The following is a 6,306-nucleotide window of genomic DNA, read 5'->3' as shown; positions in this document are numbered from 1 at the left end:
TATGTCTCTTTTTATATCCATACTATACTGTTTCAATTGCTGCAGTTTTATAATCCATTTGAAATCACTAATGTGATGCCTAGTGCTTTTATTTTCTTTCTCAATATTGATTTTAAAATTATTTTTGTTTCAAAAAATTTTTGATGTTATATTTCAATTTCTGTAAAAGAATGAGCATTTTTAAAAAATCTTTATAGATTGGATTCACTATTAAATGGCTTTACGTAGTATGATGTACAAACTTGTCTCTTTCCATTTGCTGTGTCTTTTATTTCTTTCATCACATTTTATTCTTTTCAGAATAACTATCTTTTAAATTCTGGCTCTTTTATTTTCATACATTATGTTGATTCTATAGAAAACTCAACTTATTTTTAAGAAATATTATGAGAATTGATAGCGATTTTAGTGAGTTTTCAGCAGACAAATTGAGAACGTATTTTTCTCTATAATAGCAACTAGTCACGCACATTTTTATATACTAACATGGAGAAAATTAAATTTTAAAGACACTGCATCAACAAGTATACACTGTAAGAAACACAAAAATTTAATACTCTACAATGAAACCACAAAGATGTTGGTGAGAAAGTAGGAACGTGAAAATAAATGGAGAGCTATCACATGCTAAATAGTTAGAATTCTTAGCATTACTAAGATGCTAAATATTTCCTAAATTATTACTAAGTTAAGCACCATTTTATTTAATATACCAACCAGCACGTTCCTACTTTCTCACCAACATTTTTGTGGTTATCCCCACTAAAATTCATCTAACTAGATGAATTACCTCCCTAAAAAAGAGATTTAGTTCACATAGAATCAGATATATTAATTAAAATAGTCAATAGAAATTAAAATATACTTTTAGAATAGAAAAGGTAGCATCTTAATAACCTTGGATACAAATATTTAAGACATAAAAGCACTAAGTTTTTTAAAGATGAATTACACATCATTGAACTAAAAATCTATACTCTTCTAAAACCACAAATAGGGAAATGAAATATCAGGCATAGATTTGGGAACACAAGTCTCAATAATTGTAGTTAACAGATTTCTTTCATGCAAAATACATAATGAGCTTCTTCAATTCAAATTTTAAAGTCTAATTAATATTAATAAACATCACCATGGAGGTTTTCACCAAGAGGACAGAACAATGGCCAATAAGCCACTTGTGAGAAGAGCCTCCACAATTGTAAGAATAAAGGAAATGCAGGAGTTAATCATAAGAGAAGTGAAATGTGAAGAGTGACAGAATCAAATGTTTATCTGCAGGAGGAGCAACTGGAATACTTAAGGAAGTATGGTAGTAAATCTACTTTGCGGAAAAGGCAGGGCAGTTCCTTATGAGGCTCAGTGTGTACCTATTGTATATTCTATTGTGAGATGATCGCTAGAAAGAAATGACAAATGTTGGTGCGTACACAAAAATGCAGTGACTCTCATCAGAGACATTCAATCTAAACGAGGAAGACAAATTGGCAGTGGGAGAACCCATTGCAGTGTGTGAGAATCCTCTGGAAACTTTGGGGGGGGTGCACTATGCAGAGTGGTGAGGACCATCTAGGTCTCTGTAGGAAAAGACATATTATGGGAATCCATCTTTATCTTTATCAAAGATCCGAGCAAGCCGACAGTCACCAATGGGCATTTTACTATGTGTTAATGAGTTCATATTTGATGAAAAAAAAGTAAATGAAAAGGAAAGTTGCACTGGTCCCTGAAGCACACTTCATCTCTTTTCATCACCTCTTTGACTTCTCCTTTTCCAGTTGTTGGCAAGAGGAATTGAAGAAGAGTGTTAATTGTCCTGATTATTCTGAAAGGGACAAAACTTCATCAGCAGCGTATTTTGACCCGAATGAGAATTATCTGGTGTGATGTACTGTGGAGTGATGATTCTTAATCCCCTTTTTCCCCTTAAAAATCGTCTTTTCATGGGAGGGACTGACCTCTCAAGCAGTGCCTAGGAAGACTGAGTGAGGCTCCTTTCAGGGATACTGGCCTATTCAATATTAAGACCTTCAGTGCTGAGGGCCTTGGTGCTCAGAAGGCCAAGCTCTGGTAATGCTAGAGATCAGATATGAGTCCTTGCTAGGGCAAGGTCTGATCATATGACACCCCGAGCTCACTCCCTGATCCAGGTCCACTCTTAGACCCCAAAAACAAGAGGGAGAGAAAGCACATAAATTATTTTCTTGCCAGATCAGAGAGGAGAACCACACCAGGCAAAGATTGCCTGCATTGCCTCTTACAGTCCTAACAGGATACATGTCAAAGCAGTTGAGTAGGTGTATTGGACTATCCTGCTAATAACTGAATAAATTCAGGTTCACTGTTTATACCATTTTAACAGAATAGGCTTTGTCTTACTTCAGACTTCAACTCATTGGAAGTTTTACAATCTTTCAGATGTGAGAGTCACTTAATAGATGACAGAATTAGAAACTATTCTTGGAGGTTAATACTATTTTTAACTATAAAATCTGCATAGACAGTATTTTATCAAAACCCACCTTTCAGAAATCTAGAAGCTGTAAGTGAAAAATCCAGCAGCTCAGCTGTAGATAAATCTTCTCAAGAAATTAGATTCAATAATAAAATGTAGAAAAATTTGCCATCTAGAGCCACATTATTATTTTCTAGGAAGGAGGTAGCCTGGCATTCCTTAGGAGTCATTCCACATTTTTTATATCTGGTCATATAATTTTTTTAAGTTGGGTCAATATATCGTGTTAATGTCATAAAAATAAAAGAATAGCAAGTTCTGAGTTAAATCAAGAAATGCTTCTATTTTATGGATAATTACTGTCAGGTCATTTCTTAGTGGTGCTGAATGTCTATCCAGATATGCATCAATATGGGCTGAACTATATTCTTCCCTCAAAAGTTTGAGGTATTAAACCGGTACCTTAGAACTAAACCTCGTTTGGCCATTAGCCTATTGCACCTAAGAGGACATCAAACTGCTATGTTGAGTGGCCAGATAACTGGTCTTTAGAGGAAGTTGCCATTGGGAGAGGTACAGAGAGAAGGTCATGTGATGAAGCAGACAGAGACCATGATGCCTTCCAGGAAGATATGCGCACCTTCTATTTCTATTATCATTTTCTCTTACTAAGTCACCAGCTTATGATCCTATGAAAACCTAGAAAAGCTCCTGCTTTGTTTCCTAGTACAATAAATGCAAGATAGAATCTGTTTTTCTTTTCTGTTCATTTAATTCTTAGTCGAGCTCACATACAAAGCAAACTCATGCTCTGTTGTCTTTAATTGATTAATTAATTTATTTATTGTTGATTTTGGTTTTGGGCCACACCCACTGATGCATTACTCCTGGCTATGCTCTCAGAAATTGCTCCTGGCTTGGGGGACTATATGGGATGCTTACGGATAGAATTGCAGTCTGTCCTAGGCTAGCACTTACAAGGCAGATGCCATACAGCTTGCACCACTGTTTTGGCCCCTAATTTATTTATTTATTTATTTTTATTTATTTATTTTTTTAGTTTTGGAGCCACACCTAGTGGGACTCGGAATACTCCTGGCTCTGCATTCAGAGGTCATTCCTGGCAATGCTCAGCAGACCATATTGGGATTGAATCTGAGTTCACTGCATACAAGGCAAATGCCTACCTGCTGTACTATTACTCTGGCTCCTATTAAAGCACCAAGATAATTCATAGTTGAGTTTTAGACATACAATATTTAATCACCCACCAGTGTCAAATTCTCTCCACCAGGTTAACAGGATCCACATCCAACCCCCTTAAGAAATAACAAAAAACCTAAAACCTAACATCTTGCCAGGCAGATTTTTAAGTTTGATTGTTGCAGTTTGGATCTCATGTTTTCTCTGTTGTCTTTCTAGAAGACATTTTTGTTTGTTTGTTTTGGAGTTTTGTTTTTATACTAAACTTGGTTGTACTCAAGGTTTATTCCATCCTTCACACTCTGGAATTACTCTTGGAGGTGCTTGGAGGACCATATGGAATTTCAGGGATTGAACCCAGGTCAGCTGCATTCAAGGCAAATGCCTACAGACTATCCCATTGCTCTGATTTTATGACATTTATTTTCTGCAGATGGTCATAGCCAGATCTTTTCAAGATTTTCCCCCAACTCTCCACATTTTATATGTTTAGCAAACTTTCCACTAACATTATCTTAGCCCTGTGGAGGCCTGTGAAGCTGATGGGCTGAACTTCTGACCAGTGAGTAGAGTCAGTTATTGGGCAAATCTACTTAGGATCTGTTTTCACAACGTGGAACTTATTTCATACCACCTTGCTCACTCAGGTTTGCATTGATGCTTCCCTACCCTTAGGCGTGAGGAATAGTGTTATGGCACTGGCTTTAATAAGCAACGTTTTATGGTGTCTAATCATGTGCAAATGTGTTAAAATTGTTAGTTTTTAGTGAACAGTTATGGAACATATTACCGTAAGGCATTTGTTCATGGCGTGACAATGATTGGCCCTTGGCCACTTAAATGTTTTATTTAATAATGTGGGAATTTCAGTGTGTTTTCCTTTCATTATTTTTAACTTGAAAACAGAAACAGAAAGCCCCTTCTTTTAAGTTAAAACTTTACTGCCACAGTCTGTCAAAAGCAATAAAAGCATCTGGATTTTGGAGAGGGACTATGCAAGATGTTAATTTAATATACTGGCATATTTCATGCATGCTTTTTGTATTTTGTATGCTTGAAACCATATCGACAGTGACCACCCAGGAATAATAGACTTATTTTCGAGATTTCATACTGAGGAGTAAAAACTTGTCAAAATAATAGTGCCAACACTTGGTTCAAATTCATAAACTTCCATGTAACATAGAACTTAAAATACCAGATGATCATGGATGGATTCATATAAAAATAAAATATATGACTTTTAATATCAAGTTTTGTATTTCCACAACTATACCAATTATTCTTATTCACTTTCCTTATTCACTCCAGAAGATAATTTTTAATAAAATATAAATTTTAAAAATACTTTCTAAAAACTATTTGCAAAGAATTGCTGAAAAAGGGGCCGGCGAGGTGGCGCTAGAGGTAAGGTGTCTGCCTTGCAAGCGCTAGCCAAGGAAAGGACCACGGTTCGATCCCCCGGCGTCCCATATGGTCCCCCCAAGCCAGGGGCAATTTCTGAGCGCATAGCCAGGAGTAACCCCTGAGCATCTAACGGGTGTGGCCTGAAAAACAAAAAAACAAAAAAAAACAAAAATAAAAAAAGAATTGCTGAAAATAATATGCTTAAAAATTAATTCTTAAATTAAAATACATTGCCTAATATTCTACTCTATGCCTAAAGGGCAGAGTGCTATATAATTTAGTACTTATTGGAATAAGAAAATAGAATAATTCTTAATTTAAGTAGAACTTTTATTTTATAATTATAAATGCATATTGCAGTTTTCCCTCAGTCTTTCATGACACTTGGTTTCTCGGTTTCTAATTAATTTCAGCTCAATTAAAATTAGTGATTAAATATCATAAAAAATTTGTGTTTCAATATGCATATTATTAGACTTGCCAAATACCACATTTTGAAAGCTCTATTTAAAAGTTGCTCACCCAATAAAAATAGTTGTTCCTAATGTACAATTTACACACCTCATGAATCTATTTCAGTAACCAGTAGATTCATTTATTGAAATAAGTTATCAACCCAAAAGAACAAATGGGAAATAAAACCTTGATGTGGGGAGTTTTTGGATTCAAATCTAGAGCACTTAGAGGTTGTGTGTATGTGTGTGTGTGTGTGTGTGTGTGTGTGTGTGTGTGCACGCCTAGGGAGGAAGATGACAATATGTGTTGTAATTTTCAGACTGAAGGATCTGCACACATTCAGAACACCACATGCATATCAGCTGTTGGTAGACACCACTCAACATTCCTTACAGTTGTCCTTCCTCTGAGGTCCAAGCCACGTGACACTTGTAATCCTCTTAGACAACAGCTGCCAGGAAGATTCAAAGAGGATCCTCTTATGCTTCATCTACAGGTAACTCCCCACAGTTTCTGTCTGCAAATGGTCAACAGGGTGACCACAGATGCACCTGTCTACTGTAAAGTAAAATATGTGGCATGGGAGATTGTATAGCAAGTAGAGCACTTGCCTTACACACAGCCAACCTCGGTTTCATTCTTTTGGTTCCATGAACTTCCCAGGAGTGATAATTGAGCAAAGAGCCAAGAATAAGCCCTAAGCAAGTTAGGCATGGCTTCCAAACAAAACAAATGTTAAATATCATAAACAACCTAGCATATACATTCTGAGGAATAGCCTTCAC

This window comes from Suncus etruscus, chromosome 14, assembly GCF_024139225.1.
Source record: "Suncus etruscus isolate mSunEtr1 chromosome 14, mSunEtr1.pri.cur, whole genome shotgun sequence".
Taxonomy (NCBI): domain Eukaryota; kingdom Metazoa; phylum Chordata; class Mammalia; order Eulipotyphla; family Soricidae; genus Suncus; species Suncus etruscus.
Note: the sequence above shows the minus strand (reverse complement) of the source record.